General features: G+C 52.2%; 1 protein-coding gene across 1 annotated transcript in view; it reads right to left on the bottom strand.

Moving 5' to 3' along the window:
• PAK6 (p21 (RAC1) activated kinase 6) overlaps positions 1-9968 on the bottom strand; it is a 36768-nt gene extending 26800 nt beyond the window's left edge. The window contains exons 1-2 of the mRNA XM_057306284.1: positions 9596-9968; positions 8756-8837 (exon numbers count right to left, since the gene is read on the bottom strand). The gene's annotated coding sequence lies outside the window, so the exon portion shown is untranslated. The remainder of the gene's footprint in view (positions 1-8755; positions 8838-9595) is intronic.
• Positions 9969-23062: the final 13094 nt, after the last annotated feature.

Below are 23062 nucleotides of genomic sequence, written 5' to 3'. Positions count from 1 at the left end.
ACTAGACAACACTAGGGGACCTCCTGGGCCCCTCCCAACCTCAGTTTCTGCACGTCCAGTCCCATCTACAGGTGGGTCTGCTGCACTGGGTTGGATGACCCTCTACAAAATGGGACGACTGGGATGTGCAGAATTCGTCCTGTGATTAAGTCCCCCCGCCCCGCACCCCCATCCTCCTCTGATCCACGCCCGACTCAGCCTTGCCCAGGCAGTGGCAGGAGCAGTCTGGGGGACAGTGACTCCTCTAGCATTCATGTGCCTCCCTCTAGCCCTGTTCCCAGGTTAGAGTCCTGAGCACAGGGTAAGGGACCAGGCACAGCCTTCTTTGGAGAACCCTGGTGGCTGGCATAGGCCTCCTGCTTGTCCATGCACTGCCATTCTCAGATCGGGCAGGAGCTCTCTACAGGGACACGGACAACTGACATTTCAATGGGCAATGCCGTTGGAGCCACTCCAGCTCTGGGGCACTGGCCAAGCAGTACTGTCTGCGAGGGCATCAGGGCAGCCCCGCAGAGCAGGGCGGGTGCTTCCCAGCTAGCTCTCTCTCAGCCTTTGGCTGTTGGGGCCTGTTGGAACATCTGAGCACCTAAGCCGGGGCTGAGAGCCCAGGTTAGGGCCAAAGAGGAAAGATACGGATCTGCTTGTGGTTTAGAAACAAAAACACATTATCCTTTCCCTGTACCTTTCTGCTCCGTGACTTCAGAAGCTTCCTGGGGATCAAGAACTGCTGACAGGCTTACTTACTCCTTCCAGGGCTCCTTCCTCTGGGTGACTCTGCCCTCCTCTAGTAAGAGAAATAGTAATGCTGCCAGTTCGTGAGTATTTACACATATCTTACTCGTCTTCACAACAGCCCCGGCACAGAAGCGCTATACGATTATATTCTCACTCTACAGACGAGGAAACAGGCTGAGTGGGTAAGGGACGAGCTCAAGGTCTTGTGGTTACTTGACCCCAGTGTATCTGCCCCCAGCTTGTTCTCTTATCTGTGCTACTCAGACTCTCGGACGTGACTTGATCATGTGGGGTCAAGTCCCAGGAAACAGCTGAGCGGGGAGGATTGCCCTCCTTGCGCCAACTCTGACCACCACCCAGGAAGGGTGAGTCACGTGACACAGTGTATGTGGGAAATATCCCTCCCCCGTTTCTGAGAAGGGCATGAGGACCCCCACGTGGCAGTGGGTATGTGGGGCAGAGGGGCCTCACTTTCTTCCACCCTGTCACTGAGTCCCCTGCTAGGAGCAGGGTGCTAGATTTCCCGTCACGAACCAGCATGCTGCCTGAAGACCCCTCATCAAGCCATCTGTCCTCCACAGACCTAGACCAGGCCTGGCGCGCTCAGGCCCGCATGCGGCATGGCTGGGCCGGTGGGCGCTGGTGCCCCCGCTTGCTACTTGGCTTGAGGAGCTCCTGGAGCCGGGGCCCCAGGAGGGGTAGCTGTGCACTCACCCTGCAGCCCTTGGACCCAGGAGAGAGGCCCACTTAGGAAAAGACCCCGTCCTCTCCCTCTTGTCCAGGGTGCCCAGTACCTGTCCCTTCCTGCTCGTGGGGCAGCCTGGGCCAGTGCCCCTCCTGTGATGGGGCCGAGAGGCGGGTGCAAACCCCTGAGGGCCTGGGAGTATGGATGGAGGGGCCCTTAGGCAGGAGAGAGGTGGACAGTGCTGCTGCAGAGACCATGGGTTCTTGCTGGGTCGGAGCCCTCTGCCTCTCTAGGCTTCCTGCATGTCTCAGTCTCAGTTTCTTGATGTGTATAACTGGGGAGACAGTGTCCCTCTCTCTTGGGAAGGGGATGGAATGACAAGGCTAGAGCCTAGGGTATCAGAGTCCCGGGGACCCGCACTCCCAGACGGGGTGAGAGGTTCTTGACCCTTGGCCCCCGTAGCTGCTAAAGGGACCCAGGCAGAAACTCCCCTCCCCCATGCCAGGCATGCACACAGCTGCTACAGGGAGCAGTAGAGCCCAGTGTGGGTGCTGCAAGGGCAGAGTCCGAGGATTCTTCAGGGGAACCTGCTACTACGTCCACCCAGTAGATCTAGCAACTACAGATCCCAGAGAGAGAACCCTAGCCCCGGGTGGCAGCACTGCCTGGGCCGTTAGGTGTTTGGGGAAAGCCCATGGGACTCACCTGTCCAGCGGCTGGACAGATGTGTCTTTGTGCCATTCTGAGCCTTAGCAGAGGTGAACCATACCTAGAAGCCTCCACCCTCTCTCTGCCTGCCTTTTTCTCAAGCCCTGCATCTGTACTAGATTTCCTGTGCTGCTGGGGATACGGAGGCCTGTCCTCCCCAAATGCAGACTGACACTGGAGGCTGAACTTGTCTGATGGCCCTAAGCGGCCTGGTGATGTGGACAAGTGCTCAGACTCCGGGGCCACCGTCCACCTGCCTCAAGGGGCTGAAGCAGGGGTGGAGCTGGCTGCGGCACCCTTCCCAGCTTCATGGGGGTAGGAGCTACCCTGGGGAGGGCTGGAAACAGAACGGGCCACCTACCTGCCAAGGACACCCATTTTATTTTTTTTATTATTTTTTATTTTTTTTTAAAGATTTTATTTATTTGACAGAGATAGAGACAGCCAGCGAGAGAGGGAACACAAGCAGGGGGAGTGGGAGAGGGAGAAGCAGGCTCATAGCAGAGGAGCCTGATGCGGGGCTCAATCCCATAACGCCGGGATCATGCCCTGAGCCGAAGGCAGATGCTTAACCGCTGTGCCACCCAGGCGCCCCAAGGACACCCATTTTAGAGACATGATGAATTCATTTAATATCTTCTCACTGTGATCACTTCGCAGCCCTTGCTCTTGATGGGCTCCAAAGTTCCATGCAAATGTCTGTTGCTGGCAGTTTAGCTCTCTGGCTAGCATTTCTGCTGGCAGAGCTGACAGCTGCAAGCAGCTTGAATGGAAACTTTTCATTGTCCTTTCCTCCCTCCTCTGAGCCTCTCACCATTGTCCCTGGTCTGAGGCCGGGTCAGGGCCGTGACTGGCACCCATGCCCTTGATCCCAGGGCCTGGCTTTCAGGAAGGACAGGTGAGTGGGGGGGGGGGGGAGCAGAAGGCTCGTGCCTGACCAGGTAAGGGTCCAGACCGGAGCCCCAGGGAAGGAAAGAGTGTGAGGAAACACGCTATTGGTTGCCCAGGCCCCGTCCCCAACTGTCTGGGGGCAACACCTTAGCTCTAAATGCAGATACTTCACACGCTCTGGCCTGTGGCCTCTTGGGAACATTGACTCCCTGGCTACAGTGCTCCCTGAACTCGGCTTTCTGCATCTGCCCTGGGTCAGTGTTAGACGGCATGGCCTGTCTAACTGCCACTTGGCTGGGCCGGCCCATGTTTAGAGGGGCCTGGAGGGGCCCAGGCAGCTACTGCCATCCCTTCGTGGGGGCTTTCCTTCCTCAGTCTCTGGTCCATGCCTTGACTACCCCAGGGATGGTGCCCGCAGGAACTTTATGTGAACACGGACTTGGCGGGGGTCCTGGTCGCACTGCCATGTCCTCACCAGTGGCTGGCACAATGGCCTTTGCTGGGATGACGGACTGTGTGGGGCCAGCTCTTCCTGGCTGACCATCCTCTCCTCCCCAAGAGCTCTGCATGCATGCTCACTCCTGGCCTTGCATTCTTGCCTCTGGGCCTGACTTCATCCCTCCCTGGGGATGGGACCCCACCTTTCTGGGTCCCAGACCCACCATCTTCCAGCAAGACCCCTATAGTGCAATATACAAGTTCTCTTGTCCAGCTTGGGCCTGGTGATAAGGGTGACAGATGACAGGCGACAGGCCTCCTGCTTCTGGGATCTAACCCCGGACATTTAATTTCCTGCCTGGGTTCCTAGTATGTACTGGTGAAAAGACCACTGGAAATAACAGGGTGTCCTGCGCGCCTCTTCTGACTTCTGCCCAGAATCTCTCTTTCATTCCTGGATACCTTCGTCATTACTTTCTTCTTTGGTTTAAGACACGGCTGCCAGCCTTATGGTAAAAGGTAAAATGCCTCCTGGGACAAGGAGAACGTCAAATCAATCCATTTATGAATTAGCTGGTTCTGTTTATCAGAGAGTATCCTGGAGGAGGGGTGGGGCAGTGTGGGGGCAAAGCCTCTCCTTGGGGGGCACTGAGCAATGAACTTGGGCTGAGCTGGGGCTGCTTGCTGAGCGAGATGCAGGGGCGGGGTGAGGCGGGGCGGGGCGGTGGGTGTGGCAAGGCCAGGTCCCTGTTAGGGCAGGAGGCACAGCCGAGCATCAGGACCTGTCTGGCCTCTTAGTGTGTTGGGCCAGGCTGTCTCCTCGAACCATCAGGTTCCGCTGCAGCTTTTGCCTGCCCCTGCTTGGGGGGCACCGTTGACGCTGCTGCTGACAGAAGGGCAGCCTGGGTGGTGAGGGAGTACAGGACTGGGAGGTGGGCACCCCCAAGGCCTGAAACCAAGGCTCTGCCACCAGTCAGCTGGGTGATCTCAGGACCCACTTTGCTTCTCTGGGCCTCTGCTTCCCTCTATAGTATTATGGGGCTTGAGTAAACATTCTTAGGGACTCCTTTTGGCTTGAAGGTGCTATGGCCATCCGAGGTGGCGAGCTCCTTTCAGGGGCAGTCCTTTCCTCCTCTGCACCCCACCTCACGGCCCCCAGACTGTGCTCTGGATGCCCGTGAGGTGGTGGAATAAATGGTCCCCCGGCTCCCTCTCCCCTCTGTGCCTTCCTGTGCAATTCCTCATTTGAAGCTAAAAGAAAGAAAATGGAGGCTGGAGGCTCCTGGCCAGGAAGCTGAAGCAAAGAACCAGTCCTCCCGGTTTTCACCCTGCTGCTGTTCCGGCAGCCTTCAGGAGCTTGGGCAGGCCGGCAGGCAGCACCTTTACTTTACCTTGAGTAAAGGTGACTGGCTGGTAGCTATTTGCCCCCCGGGGTGGAGCGGGCTGGGTCCCTGCTGCACTGGGATCAGAGACCAGAACAACCCACTAGCTGACCTGAGCTTTCTGGACCTGCTTCTCTGAGCACCCAGAGGTCCCCCTCTCCACGTCCTGATCAGCCTGAGTGTGCAAGAGAACACAGATCTGCCTCCGCCCCCTTAGCCATTGGCCCCGGGGCTTGAGTGCTTTGAGACCTGGGCAAACCAGAGCCAAGCAGAGAGACGCCAGCATTTGCTGACTGAGGCAACACTTCGAGAGGGGAAGGTTGCCACAGAAAACCCACAGGTGTGCAAAAAAAGTCATTGTCTTCCCTCTGTAAAGACCTGGGTCTCTGCACTGCCTGATGTGTTATAAAGAGGTTTGATAGAAAATGGTGGCCACCATGGGTGTCCCTTTGCTGGGGCTAATGTGGCTCCATGCAGTTTTGGGGGAACTGGAACCCATTTTTCGCATCCGTATTCCCCCAGCATATGAAAGTATGTCATGTTCTGGGACATACTTTGTTCTTGTTTTTTCAGGTGAACAGAACGTGACATTACCTTTCCTAAATCCATAGAACAGATAACTTTGGCAGAAAAAGCATAAAGTCTCTGAGTCTGAACCTTAATGGTTCCTGGCATTTCTAAGTTACTTGCCAGAGTGATCAAGAAGTCCCCTGTGTGGGGCGCCTGGGTGGCTCAGTCGTTAAGCATCTGCCTTCGGCTCAGGGCATGATCCCAGAGTCTCGGGATCGAGCCCCACATCAGGCTCCTCCGCTATGAGCCTGCTTCTTCCTCTCCCACTCCCCCTGCTCGTGTTCCCTCTCTCACAGGCTGTCTCCTTCTGTCAAATACATAAGTAAAATCTGAAAAAAAAATAAAAAGAAGTCCCCCGTGGTCTTCGGTCCGGCCCCCTGCAGGCAGCCTCTCCAAGTCTGTGCTTCAGATGGGGCTCAGGAGTACATCGTCCCTCAACGAATCAGGGCCACCACGTGACAAAATTCCAGACTCAAAGAGGGGACCAGGCCTCTTGATTCCTTCACTGTCTACTGCCTAAGTCCTCAAGACCTGAAACTAGACCCCAGATGGAGAAGGAAACTCTCCACAGACTCAAGTCATTCCTTAGACAAACTCAGGGGCAGACAATTTGCTCTTCAGGAAAGACTGGAGCTGGTACCACATTGCTTCCCAGCGTTCTCCCTCTTCCTGCACTTGTCTGTCTCCTTGAGCATTCATCCTCCACCCACTGCCGTTCGAACTGCTTCTTCCTTTGCTTTCCACTCTCAACGAATCCGTTTTTGTCCATCTTTGTTAAGTTCTATGTTAAGATCCATCTCCCAGCATTGGTCTAAATTCATAAATTATCTGGACTGGATGGGTCATGGCTGACAGCTTCAGCCATGAGTCTGGGGCCCAGGGTGGGCCGAAGAATGCCACCACCCTGTTGCTGATCCAGGCTCTGTAGCTCAGCTGGTTTCTGGTGGGGTCGGCTCCAAGCTCAGCTTCCCTTTCCACTGCTCTGCTGAGGAGCTGTTAGCTCCCCAGGGGACGGGCTTGGTCCTTCATTTATCAGCACTTTCTCCCACCCCCTGTCCCTGCCACATGTGTTTTGTACTTAGTAGTCAGGCAGCCCTGTTCCCTCCCTGCAAGCCAGCAAGCCAGGACCAGGCGCCAATTGCCATCTCCATGTGCTGCCTTGAGCGAAGGTCTTGCCAAGAACAGACAAGTCAAGTTCCCCTTCGTCTCGTGCTTCTCACCTTAGCCCTGAGTGGGCCCTCAGGCTGAGCTCAGAAGGGGGCAGCTACCAGTCAGCATGCTCCCCGGGGGCAACAGGGCCAGCTTGGCTTCAGGGAGTGGAGAGCTCTTTCTGCCTCCAAAGCTTCCATTTTCCATGCTCCCTTCCAACCGGTTGGCTCTGCCTGTTTATGAGGTTGCTAGCAACCTTCCGACTGCCCAAGTTAGTCCTGAATTCTGGGCCTTCCCACTTACAGTGTGGAGGGTATCCTATGGGAAGGGCTCTGCTTCAGGCCACAGGACAGTCCTTCCTGCTTTCTGCACCCAGGGCACAGTGTGTTAAAATCATGTCTGGGGGGCGCCTGGGTGGCTCAGTTGGTTAAGCACCTGCCTTCAGCTCAGATCATGATCCAGGGGTCCTGGGATGGACTCCCGCATTGGGCTCCTTGTTCAGTGGGGGGTCTGCTTCTCTCTTTCCCTCTGCCCCTCCCGCCTGCTCATGCTCTCTCTCTCTCTCATTCTTTCTCAAATAAATAAATAAAATCTTAAAAAAAAAAAAAAAAGAAAAAGAAAAGGAAGCATCTCTGGGACTGTTTGGGTAAGGAGCACAGTCTCTCAGCGTCTCCACCTCTGTCCTGCTCAGCGCCTCCCATGAAGGTGGGCAGGTCATAAGAAAACCAGCCATCCAGAGCCCTCCCCAAGCCCTCTTAAAAGCCCAGGCAACCTTTCCTCCTCCTGCCCCTTATGCCCCCTATGCCCTGCCCTCTATCCTCTGCTTCCTCCTCACCCAGGCAGCTGGTCTGCTGTTTGTCTGGCATCCACAATCTCTGTCACTCTGCCCCCAGCTGGCCAGCTGCCGCTCGGCTCTGCACACCTGGGAGACCCCTAGGCTCAGAGTCACCTTGTGCAAGGAGGCAAATTACTGTCACAGCTGGGTCATTTTCCTCATACTGGAGCCAGGTATGGAGATTAATTGAATGGGAGACACTTATGGTTCATCTGGACTCCAGTCCCATGTCCTTCTCCAGGACAGAGGGCATTCCTGGTCATCCTTGGGAATTGTGCTGAGTGGACTTTGCTGTGGCTAGAGACCCCAGACCGGCCTGCACCTTCCCTGTGCCTGGTACAGCCTAGAGAGCTCAGCTCACAAAGAATCATCAGTCTGTCTTTGGGGGCCTGGAAGGTCTATGCAGCCCCCACACTTCCACCTTGTGCCCATTCTCAGGTGCACAGAGCTTTTCACCCCAGCTGGGTGTTTCTAGAAGCCTTGCTCCCAGTGCCAAGCCCCTCCTGGCTAGGCACGCCTGTCAGTAGGGCTCCCAGGTTTGCCACTCCTAAGCTGCAGAGGGGACTCCTTGCTTGGCCCAAAGGCCTTATTCCTAGCTGATGAGCTTCTGTGGGGCCGAGTCGGGTGGCCTTGAGTCCATCCATTACTCCTGGAACCCCATTGCCACCAGAACCAGCTTAGGGAAAGACCCCCACGCAGGACCCTCCAACCTTGCTCTGTGACACCAGGGAAAGAACAAACTGTGTACGCTGGATTCACCTGGCTTCTCGGTGGGGCCCCGGCAATTTAAACCCCGAGCTCAGTGGGCGTGACCCCTGGAGCCAACCAGGTCATCAACCCTGCCGCAGAGGTGGGGAGCCTGAGGCCTGTGAGAAGGGATGGTGCTCAGCCAGGCAGCCCCCCTGAACCTGACCTGAAGCCAAGTTTCAGAGTCAGAAGCTCAGCCAGGTCAGACTCTGCATCAGGGTGTGACTGCGAGCCCCAGCAATGCTCCATAAATATTTGTGGGATGAATAGTTGAGCCGAGTGCCCCAGAGGTGGTGGGGTGAGAGGGGCCTCCCCGAGGGGCGTCCGGGTGCACCACACCAGCTCGGCCCTGCGGCGGGAGGGGGAGGTAAAGGCAGAAGAGCAGAAAGGCAGGAACAAGCATTTCTCCCTCGGGTGGGAAGCCAGAAGCCAGCTTGCCCCGGGCTCTTTCAACCTCAACCTGGAAAGGCCGCGGCGGAGCGGGTGGGGTGTGGGGCTCCTTCTCCTAGAAACCCGCAGCCTCTGCCCCTGTCCCGGGCGGTGGGCGGCCCGGACGCCTGGGCCCCCCAGCCCCGCCCGGGGAGCCCGACCCCGCAGCGGCCGCAGGGGCCTTACCGTGGCCACTCCTTGGGGCCGCCGGGCCTGGTGCTCCTCCCTGCAGGCCGGTGCTCGTCTCTAGCCCAGGAAGAGGCACTCCCTTCAGGCAGAAAAAGAGAAAAAGGAACAGAAGCAAAGCTCAGTGCTTTTCTGGCTGAGCCGCTTCTCCTGAAGGCTCCTGGTTGGTGTCGTCCTGCCTCTGTGGGCACACAGCCGTCCTCCCCCTGGCGGCTTACTCACCGGTGTGCCCGTGAGGCTGCCAGCTACACGGGGGAGGCTGGGGGAGGCGGCGGGAGGTGGCCCACGCCCCTCTGCCTGACACGCCGGAGCATGCTCCGTGGGGGCCGGGGGCTCAGGCGGCCCCCAGCGGGGTCCTGAGGAGGGGGAAGACGTGCCCCGGCCCGCACCCCGCTCGGGGCATGCGTCCCTGTCGGCTGGGCCGGGGACACACTTAGGTGCTGACTGGCACTACGCGGTCGAATGACACAACTCCCGGGGGCTGTCAGAAGGGGGGGCAGCCGAGGCTCCGTCTGGCCCCCTGGCGGGTTGGCTTCCATCCTTGGCCCAACCCTCTGCACCATTCCCGACTTGGAGGTGCTCCCGAGTCTCTGTCCCGTGGGCTCAGAGGGGGACTGGGCCTGTCTGAGCTCGATCTGCGCCTCACCTGTTCAGGCCGGGGGCTTGGGGTCCCTTTTCCACAGCACCCACCTCAGGGCCCTGGGGGGCCCAGCATCCGTGGGGTGAACTGCTGCCAAGTCCCCCATCCCCAGCCCTCTGTCCTCAGCAGGGGTGGGGGTGGGGGGTGACACGCGCCCTCTCACACACACGTGGGGCCACACCCAGCACAGAGCCACCTACCTGCCCAGGCCGGCCTAAGCCAATCCAGCCTCGCTCTTCAAATGCCACTCTGGCCCTAGAAGCCACTCGTGTACAGCAGTATCCTGTGGGAGGGGAGTTCAAAGCCAGCCCGGGAGGACTCCAGTTAGCACGGACCAGTCTCCCCTTCTCTCCTGACACCTCCGGAGGACACGGCAGCCCGATCACCATGTCTGCTATTGCACTTGGCCAGCCAGCATCTCTCTCCCGGAACCTCGGGCCCCCACAGCATCTTCCATGTCCTTAGGGGGTGGCAGCCGATTCCTGACGGGTCCCATCTTCCTCGGAGCCCAAGGTAGAGAGGGGAGAACGGGAAGGGGCGGGACCCAGGTGCAGCTCGAGTTTCCAGCTCCCAGAATAATCAGATGCGAAAGGGAAGGAAGAGATCTCAGGGCCAGCAGGTGACTCAGTGCCAGTGGGCCGGCTTAGTCACCTGGATGGCTGCTCCCAGCTCCTGGCACATCAGGCCAGTGCCCTCCCCCATCTGCTGTCGACAGCAGGGCTGTCAAAGGGCGCGTGGCCTTGGCCGGGGCGCGCCAGCTGGCCCGGGGCTGCCTGGCAGGCTGCACGGCGCGCGAGCTCCGGCCTCCTTCCCCGCCGCAGCGCGCCCCTCCTCCACCACGCACCCAGGCTCACTTTGGGATTTCTCCATTAAATCCTCAGGCAGCGACCTGCTCGTTTGGGGCGCTGAGCTGCTCCAACGTTGCTTGGCAATTTTGATATCGTCGGGGGTTGCTATGGGGAGGAGGGTGATGTCATTGACACAAAAAACCCACTGAATTTACAAATCAGCTGGGGCTGGAGCTATTTATAAAAACACGTTTTTCCCTGCCTTCCTTTACTGAGGGGGAGGGAAAGGAAGGGCTGCCTGCCAGGCTCAGAGGCAGCTCCCCAGCCCGCAGAAGCCAGAACCCGCCCCCCCCCCACACCCCCAGGCGCCCCACACCACAGAGCTGGCTGGCCCTGGCCGCAGCTGGGCCAAACTCCCCTTTCAGGGTCTCAGCTGGAGTTGCTGTGAAGGGCACAGGGAGAGCGGCACACAGTGGGTGCTGGGCAGCGTGGGCGCCAGCTTCCTGGGTTGGGGGGGCCAGAAGCCAGCCACTCAGACCCTTTAGAACCAGGGGGATGTGCAGGTCGGCAGCCTGAGCCCCTCTGGACACCCACAGGCCAGCTTCCCTGAATACACCAGGTGGAGCCTGGCCTTCCAAAACGCCCTCCTGGTTTCTGAGCCTGTCTGTCTGCTTCCCTAGCTCCTTTTCTCCTCCCAGTGTCCAACTGCGGGGCCCTAGTCTTGGCCCCCTGCCCCTCTCTCACCACACTCACAGAAACACCATCTTCTCCCTGGCTCTGACCGTCAGCCTGGACAGGCTCCCCCAGAACCCGTGTCTGGCTGCCCCACTGCAGACACCACCCCTGACGAGCCAGCTCCTGCTCCGAGGGCCCACTGTTGCTGACAGCCGGAGGGAGACTGCTGTTCCCCTTGGCTCTTCCCAGCCCTAGGCCCTTATATCCAAGGTGGCATTAGGCCGCTCAAATTATTTTTGAGAACTCTTTCATAAATCTTCCACAGTGAGGCGATGTGGTGTCTGAGTAAAAGCCCAGGTTCTGAGTTTTCCTAGTCCTGAGTTCACATTCCAGCTCTGTTGGTCATCAGCCGAGTGACCTTTGGCCTGTGATGTAACCAGCTGAACTCAGTTTCCTCATTCACAAAATGGGGATGATTTCACCTGCCTCACGGGGCTGGGGGAACTAAATGAACAAAGCTCCTGGCACAGGGACGGCTCATCCTGAGAGCTCAATAAACATTAGTCTTTTTCTCCACTTTCATGACTGTATTTTTTGTTGCTCATCCTTAACCACCCACCAAATCGTGGCAGGTTCACCTTCTAAAACCGTGACCCCCCCAGGGACCTTGTGAGCGAAGGCCTCAAGCTGCGCACACAGACACTTAGGTCGAACTGCTCATTGGACCTCATGGCACTACGCATGAAAATTTTGATGAGTCAGGTCCCCCAACTACCAGCTGTGGAACCCACTCCAGCTCCATCCTGAGCAGGAAAGGAATGTTTTGATGGCTGTCGAGTAACTGAGTCCTAACAAGAGCAAGGGGAGTGGCTGGCAGACTCAGGTCACGTGGGGGGGGGCACCCTGGGCACAGTGCTCCTGTTCCCACACATGGCGTGGGGAAGACAACTAGGGTGCTATTATTGAAGGAAAGGGGAATGGGTGCTGGGGGCCAAAAACGAGCTGATGCTCAAAAGAGCATCTTTGCTATTTTTATAAAGATTTCATTTATTTATTTGAGAGAGAGAGTGAGCACAAGCGAGCACAAGAGCAGGGGGAGCGGCAGAGAGAGAGGGAGAAGCAGACGCCCCGCTGAGCAGGGAGCCCGATGCGGGACTTGATCCCAGTACGCTGGGATCATGACCTGAGCCGAAGGCAGACGCTTAACCGACTGAGCCACTCCGGTGCCCCTTTGCTATTTTTTTCTATTCATTTTCAATTTCTGAGCGTGATACTCGGTGTTGCTGATTCTTTTATTCTTCTTGTCTTCCTGAGCTTCTGGAAACTGATGCGCTGCACAGAGACCTACTCCTCTACTCCATGTGGCGTGATTTCTTGATTTGGTGAGAATACCTGCCAACTGAGATCCATTTCTTTCTTAGGTTGTACAAGGGGCAGGGGGACCTGCCAGCCTTTGGAAGACCCCCTGCCAAGCTTGACTGCCTGTTGCAGGGACGGGTGGGCGGAGGCCCAGATGTTCCTGCGCCAGTGGCGGCGCCCTGGGCCCTTCTTTATCCCGGCTGAGTCCCGTCTCTGCTGGTTCCAGCAGGCTCTGAGCTCCCCGGGGCAGGAAAGCCAGCGTGGTGCCTGGCACAGAGTGAACGCTCCTGTAAACGCGGTGGAATGAATGAACATCTGAAGAGGTTCTGTGCCTGGCCAGCCTGACTTAGAATACAGTGAATCATGGAGCCGAAAGGGACTCTAGAATCACCAGCCCCTCCCGCCCCTTCTACAGGTGTGAAAACTGCAGCCCCGAGAGCATAAGTGACTCAGCAAAGCCACAGAGGAAATGAGAGGCAAAGTCATGACTGGAACTCAGCTTTCCCTCCTCACAGGCTCGGATTGTCCCCTTTGCTGCCCACACAGGCCCGCTCTGGCTCTGTAATTCAGTCAAAGGCCGCGGCAGTGCTGTCACCCGGGGCCTCTCTGCCTTTGAATCTTGGCTCCCTGGGAGTTGCAGCCTTTGCGAACTGGCCAAGACGGCGGCCTTACAATTTCTTAATAGAAGTTTTTCCCTTTATTCTTTTGTTCTTGAAAATGGAGATATGCTTATAGCCTCAAAGGTAACGTGCCTCATTTTGGTTCGGTCAGGGGCAGCTGGAAGGATTCTTGCATCCCCAGTGTCCCGCTGCACGGTTTAAAGAAACCACTGGGGATGTGCTCAGAAAGGCCACGCAAGCAGTGAAGTCCAGAAGTTTTTATAAACGAATGCTTCCCAGGTTTTCCCAAAGGATAAAAAGTTTCAGAAACAAAATCGAGGGTTTTAGTCTGTGGTAAAAATTCCTTTTTCCAGATGAATTTTTCTAGATATTTAGCTCCTTCCCCACACTTCCCCTTGTGCTGCGTGTATGTAGGAAGCTTTACGAAGACCTTCCTAATGGCTGTGTGGGCCTGTCTCCACCTGCCTACACTTGTCAACAGCTCTACTGCAGGGCCAGGAAGGGAGGGACAAATTCTTCCCACCTTCATCCCCTACCTGGAAAGGAAGGGCTTGGATGAATGAGCATGTGTTGCCACTGGAGGCCTGTGTGTCCTGCACTCTGGGGCGGCCTCACCTTAGAGGTGCCCCTAAACCTTGGGCCTCCAGGAGAACCAGACCAGAGGGAGAGGCCTACCTTCACGAGATCTTCCCAAACGGTTTCCTACGTGGCAGGTGGGCGAAGCAGAGGTTTCCAGGATATCTGCTGCCCTCCAAGGTGTTGGTAGTAAAGGGGAAGATGGTCAAATAAAGGTCAAGTCCTGGGGGTCCTCAGTGGGAAGGAAGCTCAAGGGCTTGTTCTGGGTTGTTCTGGGTCCCTTTTGTGCCATCTCTTGCCTGCTCCTCTGTCCATCCTGAGAGTGTGGGGTGGGGCAGGGAGCCCAGGGTAATGAGGTGCCCTGGGGACTGGGCAAGATGTGTGGAAGACAGCTGGCAGGGGAATCTTCTCCACCATGCTCCATGGAGTAGGAATGCCTGCTGGGCTGCAGATTAGGGAATTTCTCCAGGAACTCTGTTCCTCAACAAAAGCAAATTGGAAAAGCCCAGGGAGAGTTACTGCTGCTGGCTAATAGCCTTGCTGCCTGGCCACTGACCTTGATCAGAAGGCCAATGCTGCCTTAAAGTGAAGAGGAAATGCCGAGGCCTTCCATAGCCCAGTCTGGCCTGCAGAACCTAGCTGGATACCAATGGGCACGGGAAGCTGGGAGAAGGCCAAGGGACCATAGTGCAGTTTGAGGAAAGACAGGGATTATTCCCTGAGAAACTGGTTTAACATTCCCCATGCCTCCATCCCCCCAGTGCCCCTGCCTCTGGGTCAACCAGGGGGAGCAAGAAGAGAGGGTGACGGGGCATGGCCAGTGGGGAGACAGACCCATTGAAGAGGCCAGTGGCAGCAGATGGCTGAGAGGGCAGAAGGTGGGCACCATTTTTTATGGTCTTGCCTTCTTGCCATTATGCCCCATCACGATGCTACAGGGACATGAGGGAGGAGAGGACAGATCAGAATCTCAAAAGGATTAGGAGTGACCCCGGCTAGGGACTCTGCTTTTGCCCTGTAGGACTTTTCCCCCTGAGGAGAAATAGGATGAGCCTTTCCTGGGAGCAGCCTCTATGACAGGGGCTGGCGCCCCTCTGTCAGACTGGCTGGGACCTCGCTGAGACGGTGCGGGGGGTGGGGGGAAGCTTTATGTCAGAGTGAAACAGGCGCCCCTCCACTCTGGCTACATGGGCCTTAGAAGTGAGTAGACCTGGTCCCAGTGTGTGTGTGTGGGGGGGAGTTCAGGGGATTGACCCTCAGGAGTTAACGACAATGTGAAGGCCGGCTCAGAAACTGGTCAGTCCCAAGTATCGGACTCACCAGTGTTACCCTCTTTCCAGCCGAGGATGCCATGGACCTTTGCTGTCCGAGCCCCAGTTCACCGGGAGCAGAGCCTTCCTGACACATCTCAGCTTCTGCATGAGCAAGGGCTTAGTGATCGATGTGGCGGTCCAAGTGAAACAAAGCAGCAAAAGCACACGTGTGGAGGAGGGCTCCCAGGGGCTCTACAATGGGGCTAAAAGCTAATTTTCTTGGGCACAAGGTATAGGCTATGCACTGTGCTAACCCCTTGCCATATGTTACCTCATTTAATCCTCACAACAATCTAATTTATGAATCCATTCAACAAATACCGATTGAGTACCTGCTAGGTGCAAAGCTCTGTGCTAGGTGCTGAGGATAACTCAGTGAGCAAGACTAGTTGTCCTCATGAAATCTACAATCTAGGTCGGACCTATTATCCCATTCCAGAGATGAGAAAACTAAGGCCTCCTGAATTTAACTCACTTGCTCAGGTCGCTAAGTGACAGGGCAGGGCATGGAGCCCAGGCAATCTGTTTCAGAGTCCAGGACGCTACTTGCTATCAAATGCGTCCTTCTTTTCTTCCCAGCACCACCCACGTGGCATGCACCGTTGGTTGCCTCTCCCTTCGTACTTGCTGCAAGAAACCCAGTTTATTTGGACGTACACTTTCCTACCTGTGTGCTCAGGGAAGGGCCCCTTCCCAGCCCCAGCCCCAGAAGGGAATCTTGATTAGTTTGAACCAGTATTCGTAATTTCCCTCCTTTTGCCAGGGATTAGTTTAGGCCCCAGGGATCCCCCATGTGGATGACAAGAGGGGAAGTTTGCCGGGAGGGTTTCTGGGCAAAGTTTTCTTGTGCTGTTCCAAGTTGTGGATCTGGGAACTGTGGTCGCCAGCTGGGTTCCCTAAGGTGACCAGCCCGAGGACAAAAGCCAACGTGCTTAAGATGGCGGGATAGAAACTTGGACCCTCCACACCTGCTGAGCTCCAGCCTTATTATGTGAAATAACAGATATTCTTACCCCGTATGAAATTTTGGATTGTTTTCCTGACTTTTGTAGCTGAAAACTACCTAATACCGACCAGCTCCCGTCCCTGCCACGCCATGACACCCCAACCTTGTCTGGCCCTCACTTTCTGAGCGTCTTAAAACACATCTGCTCCACTCCTTTGAACTTTGGTCGCTTACCTTGAGATGTCCCTTGACTTTCTTCTCTCTACATCTACTGGTTTTAACCTGTAATAGCCTGTTTCTCTAAATCATAAACTCCCCGAAGGGAGTGAGCATCCTTACGTCTATTTATGCCCTTCGTGGTCCCTGTCATTAATATGAAACCCCAGTAGAGCTTAATAAACATTTCTTGGCTCATCTTCTTTGACATATTCTGAGAGATTATTTGCTGCCCTGGAGGGATAAATGAACACATTTCAACAGGCATCAACAGGTTGCAGCTGGAGGCCTGAGTGAGTAAGAAAGTCAGGTGTCGCCATCTTGGCTTAGACTCCACAGTGGATGACAGCAGCTCCAACTGCCTCCTGTGCACCCAGCTCTGAGGTCTGCGGGGGGGAGAAGAGGAATCTGCTCCTTGCTATGAGCTAAGGAGCTTTCATGCTGAGCAACCACATCTTATTTTTAATTCTCACAATGGCCTTTTGGGGTAGGAGCCATGTGCACTAGTTTCTAGATGGCAGACTGACCTGCCCGGCTCAAGTAGCTGGTAAGAAGCAGACCTAGGGTTTGGGCCCGAGTTTTCTAGTTCCTGAATTGAGTTTGTAGGGCTCCCTCTGTTCCCCTTTTTCTTTTTCCTATTAAGCAAGTGGTCATCTTTTACTCATTGGCTCAGGAGAGGGAGATAGCAGAAGGTAAAATAGAAATTGTCCCAAAAGCCTAAGCTCTAGCAAGAAGAGTGTCAGAAAGACTAAATGTCTTGGGCTTAAGTGGGGTGAGTAGGTCCTGCTCCCTAAGCCGGACGGTCTTTCCCCTGGTGGGGGAGAGGAGTCAGCCACATCTGTCAGTGGCTAGAAGGAAGGAAATCCGCGTCCTTCTGCCCACCACCGAGCAAGACCCTGCCTGATGCATCACAACAAACTGACCAGAGGCAGCCTTTTAAGGATTCCTGTGCTTTGAACACGGCACAGGAGCAGCAGAGAGCTGTAAGCCAGAGGAGACCCTTCAGACAGAAATGCCCTTGTGGGCTGAAGACTGGGGACCAGACGGACCCTTCCTGGTAGCTTGGTACTTGGCTGATCTTGAGACTGTCTTAAGGACAAAGATTTGGTTTCCTGAAAGTTACCTCCAACAGAAACAACGCCTTTCCCCTTATCTCCAGATTATAGAACACCATGCTTCTTTCCCCTACCCTTATCATATTACAGATTTGGCTACACGCTATACTATAAATTAACTCAAAAGACAGTAAAGGTGGGGATCAACTAGCTGGGATCCCAATGTACTTGAGAGGATTCCAGAGAACTTTAGACCATGCAAGCAACTTTAGAACTAACTCAATACAAGCTATCTACAAGTTATCTGTACTAAAAACTTTAATTCACAATATTCTATAAGGTAGACACTCGTGCTATCCTCATTTCATAGAGGACACTAGTTCAGAAAGGGTAAGTAACTTGTTCAGTGCCACACAGCAGGATTCAAGCCCAGGTATTCTGGCTCTAGAGGCATTTCTGACCACCATGCTAGGATTTGATTCGGCACCACAGGCAGGGAGCCACCTCAATACTGAGGACGTTCTAGCAGGCCCTGGGCCTGTGGAGTTGACCCCCTGTAATGTGCAAGTTAAAACTAAGGTATAATAAAACCCCACAAGTCTTGTCTCAAAGAGCTCATCCGAGGGAGAGAGGGAAGGCACGTACACAGGCCTGTAAGGCAGCAGGGCGACGGTACAGGTAGGAGCTATGGGGCGGCCCCTAGTGGCTGACACCATGGAGCCTCAACCACTGGTCGACATGCTGGGATGGGATGTGCCTGTCTGGGTGAGTTCTGAGGAAGTGGAGGGGCTTCTCTACCTGTTCAGCGATGAAGTCCAGCTGACATGGAAGCTATCTCCCAGGAACAGCAGCTAACGTTAATCTATTCTGCCTCGCTCCTATTTCTGCCTGCCTAACCCCGCTTTGCTGGGACCCCTTGACTCACTGTACCACATGCACTCATCCTTAGTGATCTCATTTCCTCGAACGAGCCAATCTCATTGAAGCTTCATGTGTCATCTTTTCGGTGTTTTTATCACCTGATTCTAATATTACCAGATTTTTCCATTTTGTTTGAAAAAATGCAAAAGCAAACAAATAAATGTATATATTCATCTTTTTGTTCACAGATTTTAATGGGCATTTGTTTTTATGAAATGCCTTTCTCACTTTGCTAATTGCAGGACTGAAGCAATTAAATAAAAATACATCACATGACCAGGCCAGTAAGACTGAAATTGCAGCATACGCTGATTCACATAACTTTCAAATGAATGTGAGGCTGGATTAAACACATGTGGGAAATAAAGTACACATTCCAATGGAATAAATACAGTTGTGGAAATAACATTTAATTTTGAAAGGAGTAAACAGGACAATGAAATGTCTCACAATGTAAGGTCAGCAATTACAACAGAAGGTTACAGAAACATACATAAAGCAACACACTCACACTAGAAAAGTGAGATTATGATTCCAAGCACATCTAGAGCCTAGGATAGATTTTACCTCCCCCCCCCCCCCCCCCGCCAAAGCTCCAGTGCAACTAATTTTTGAACTCATAGCTGTTCTTTTCCAACACTTTAATTCACAACATATTTTTGACAACTATGTGCTAATTTCTGGGATATATAAAATTAATAGATGCATAGTCCTTTGTTCACAAGGAGTTTGAAAACAAGCAGTTTGGCAGCCACTCCTTTTCCATGGAGAGGCCGATCTGAACTTATGGGACAATACTGCTCAGCAGCCGAAAATCTGCCACAGGAGGCCGTGAGGGGCAGGATTATTGGTAATGGTATGCTTTGGTAGAAAAAAGGTATGTGTTTATAGAAGTTTAGCCTAAGTTCATCATGGTCTGTCTGTTCCTTTCTTAATCAATGTCAGTTTGTAGAAACTCAAGTTTTTATATGAAAGCCATAAAATGCATTTTGTTTTGAAAAAAAGTCAAGTTTTATGTAATTTAATCCCTGTTCACAGACAGGAAATTATAAGGAAGATGGCAATTTTGGAAAGCATTTCTCAAATAGAAAAATTATAAAACATTTGAATATATATGAATTTTTAGCAAACTAAAAATAGAAGTTTAGAAGTATCTTCAATTATTTAAAATATTTTCACTCTCTCATTGTTTAAAAAGATTTTATTTATTTGAGAAAGAGTGAGAGAGAGCATGACCAGGGGGGAGGGGCAGAGGGAGAAGGAGAAGCAGACTCCCCACTCATCAGGGAGCTCAAGGCTGGGCTTGATCCCAGGGCCCTGAGATCATGACCTGAGCCGAAGGCAGATGCTTAACCAACTGAGCCACCCAGGCGCCCCTCAGTGTCTCATTAATTCCAAATTAATCTTGCTTTGATATCTGGATGATAAAGCTTCCCAAATTTCCCATTAAAAAAAAAAACCACCCCCAAACTAACAGTCATTAGGTGGCCCATCGTTTCTTAGACAATAGACAAAAAAAAAAAAAAAAAAAAAAGGAAAAAAGTAATTCATGGACATGGTCAGAAAATTCAAAAGGTCCAGAAGGGCACAAAACGAAAAGTAAAAGCCTTTGTTCTTTTCTCTCCCCACTCCTATGGTTCTCTCCAAAAGTAATCACGTTTTCTCTTCAGCTTCTTTTTGTTTTTAACCTAAGCTGAAAATGTCTGGAGTTTCTCTCTCCAAGCCTAATGTATGTTCCGCCATCTCTATGCGCTCATGCCAAACGAGAAGACTGGCTGTCAGCACCAGAGCCAGAGTACCCCTGCAGTCTACACAAATGTCCCATGTCACCTCTGCACTGGTTCCCGGACTCCTGTTTTCCTGGGGTCTGTCATACTGATCACCTTGTCGGGACTAATGAATCTTGGAAGCAGGAAGACAACAATACAAAGGGCGCCTTTCTGTGAGTGTGCCAACCTGTGCCAATGTTTCTTTAAGATAAGTTCTTAGGAAAGTTTCTCAGCTGGAGGGAATATTTAAATTTAATAAATATTGCCAAATCACCTTCCGATGATGTACAATTTGCACTCCAGCTAATAATACAAATAACATATGAGTAACTGCTTCCCTTCACCATCACAAATACAATTTTCAACTATCTCCTATGTGAAAGATAAAAATTTCAGGTTTATTTTGCATTTTATTTAATTACGAATGAAGGGTGAACATCTCACGTGAGTTGGCCATTAAAATGTTTTTACTGGATTGTTCATGTCCTTTGTCTGTTTCTATTGGTTTTCAAAAATTTTTAAAGAGGTCTCTGTACTTTAGAGTTAAATAATGCTTTATCATATTTTATTCATTCAGACACTGGGGTTAAAACAGGAAACAAAGTAAATCCCTGCTCTTAAAGAAGTTAAAGGGGTTAAAACAGGAAACAAAGTAAATCCCTGCTCTTAAAGAAGAAGTTAACTTCTTTAAGATTTCTGTATCTAGTAGTAGGATACAGAAATAAAAAAAATTTACACACACATACACACACACACACACACACACACACACACGAGGGTGTGATAGGCGCTTTGGAGAAAACAAAGCAGGTAAAGAGGGACAAAGTAGCAGCAGTGTGTGTGGCGGGGCGGGGGGGGGGGGGGGATGCTGCTGTGCACAGAACGGCCAGGGAAGACCTCTCTGATAAGGTGGAGATTTGAGAGGATACCTGAACGGAGTAATCCATGTGAAGATGCAGGTAGAAGAAATGGCAGGCAAAAAGGCCATAAAGAGAGAAGCTAGTTGGCGTGTTTAGGGAGCAGCAAGGAGGTGGACAGGCTCGAGAGGAGTGAGCGGGGAAAAAGGAGAGTCAGGGAAGAGGGCAGGGGACAGTGGGGGCAGACCGGTAGGATCTCACAGGCTGTGCTAAGGGTTCTGTTATGACTGGGTGTGGGTAGGGAAGCATAGAGATCAGCTATGAGAGCTTGAGATAATGCAAGTGAGAGATGATGTAAATACATGTTGCAAGTTATTTTTCCTAGTTTTAATTTATGGGTTGTTTTTTGGTTTTGGGTTTTTTTTTGTGGAGGGGAGAGATAGGTAGCCCTATTAGATTTTGGTTTTTATCTACTATAGTAATAAAGAGCAATCTTCTTGCCTGTATCTTGGTTTTACGTCACAATGACAAAAGGTTACAAAATAATCTAGTATTTTATATTTTCTTTTCTCCCCCCAAAGATTTATTTATTTATTTTAGAGAGAGAGAGCACAGGCAGGTGGGGCAAAGGGAGAGAGAGAGAGACTCTCAAGCAAACTCTGCACTGAGTGTGTGCATGTGAAGCCCACTGTGGGGCTTGATCTCATGACCCTGAGATCACACCCTGAGCCAAAACCAAGAGTCAGACGCTTAACCAACTGTGCCACCCAGGCATCCCTAGCATTTTACATTTTCATCTTCTTACATTAGTGTTTTTGATCTATCTAAGACGGTTCTGCAGATAAGCAGTGGAGCAGGCAAGCCCACTGCATATGGCTGTGCAGCTGACCCCACTGCACAAGGGCAGCAGGCTGACCGGCTACGTGGGGGCTGCAATCCAGTAAAGCCATGGTGCACTGGGAAGCACAGAAACTGCTGGAGGAAGGGGCCTTTTTCTAATTTGCATAAAGGGATGAACTAGTGGTGGCACTGGCGACAGAGTTCAAACTCTAACCCATTGTTTCCACACCAGTTATTGAATACCCCATCTCTTCCCACACTGGTTGGAAATGCCACCTTTATTTTATTAAGTATTCATAGCTTCTTCTGTCTTTGGTGGAACCAAGGACCTCATTAAGGTCGAAGTTTGCTGTATTAAAAATCTTTTTTTACAATATATCTTTCTCACTAGGGAAGTCTTAATTTTAGGAGCCAGACTGGAAGCAAATTTTGGCATGTTAGAAAGAATTGGTGCAGTTGGAGGAAGAATTCCACATTTTCCAATGCAACGGAAAAGAAGCCTTTCTTTGGTGTCTTTGCTTAAAGATGTTAGCTTAAACGCATCAAGGGTCGTTTCAAAGAGCCCTGAGCCAACCATCTGAAGGCTTTCTTATCTACCTGGAGATAATAGCTCAACTAATAGTCTAAAGTCCTACTGCTATAGGAAAACCTTATGTCCAGATTCAGGTTGGCCTCAGTTAGAGCACTGTGACTTGGGTGGAAGGTTTCCTACTCAACCAGCACAGGAAGGTGAGGGCTCTAACAGCGGTAGAAGATTAGCGGAAGCAGACTTTGTGAATGGTGAGGCTCTAGATATATTCCACGGTCTCTTTTCAAACTAAAGTAAAAATCCTGTCTTTTCAGCTGTTTCCCCTGCCAGGTCCACTGTTACACTACTTTTGCCTTTAGTGAGACGAGAAATAAGAACCATTTGAAGCTTCTGCCAAAAAACAGAGGCTTCCTTCTTCAAAGACAAACAAGCACAAAATACAAGGGAAATGGAAACGTGCCCACTTTGTGGTTTTATGCCCAGGCAAAGAGAAAACTAAGACATCATCGGTCCTGTTTTCTTCCCCCTACAGAGAACGGTCAGGGTTGGAGGGATGGGGAATGGAGGGAGAGGTGGCAAAACAGTTGCAAATTCTCTGACAAAGAAACTTCTCCAGATTCTCTTCCCTCTCCTCAGAGCTGACTTTCAGAGACAGAGCTCTGGTTTTTCAGCCTTGCTGCCAAGGTTCTTGAAGAAGTCACTAATTGGTAGCTAAGGCTATGTTAAGAAATAATCTAAATTTACTGTCCATCCTCAGAGTAATGATTTTATGTGTCAAAACGGTGGATTGAGAAATGAGAGCAGAGGGGTAGAAGGGCTCAATTACATCAAAGATACGGATATATAATTTTACATCATCAGTTGTACAAGAAGCAAACATGAAAATGTTTGAAAAGTTGTATTTTGGTTAAGAGCAAAAATTTCTAAGTTGATTATCTTTCAGATTCAAGTCATATTTCAGTGCTTCAACTATATATGCTTAAATATTTTTAGTTGAGATATACTTAGAATTTTCTGCTTTCCAGCAATCTTAGAGCAGTAACAGTGACAACTAGAGTAAAGAAAAAAAAAAAAAAATCAGGCACCAGCAACGGAGGGAGCGCAGTTGAGAATTCTGATATTTGGATATGAAATAAATCATTTTCATTATCCCTTTCTTCTAGTTTTCTTCCCTATGCCCAAAACCCGGTGTAATTCATGCTT

This window comes from Ursus arctos, unplaced genomic scaffold (genome assembly GCF_023065955.2).
Source record: "Ursus arctos isolate Adak ecotype North America unplaced genomic scaffold, UrsArc2.0 scaffold_36, whole genome shotgun sequence".
Taxonomy (NCBI): Eukaryota; Metazoa; Chordata; class Mammalia; order Carnivora; family Ursidae; genus Ursus; species Ursus arctos.
The sequence above is the reverse complement of the archived record's forward strand: the minus strand, read 5'-3'. Positions and strand labels throughout refer to the sequence as shown.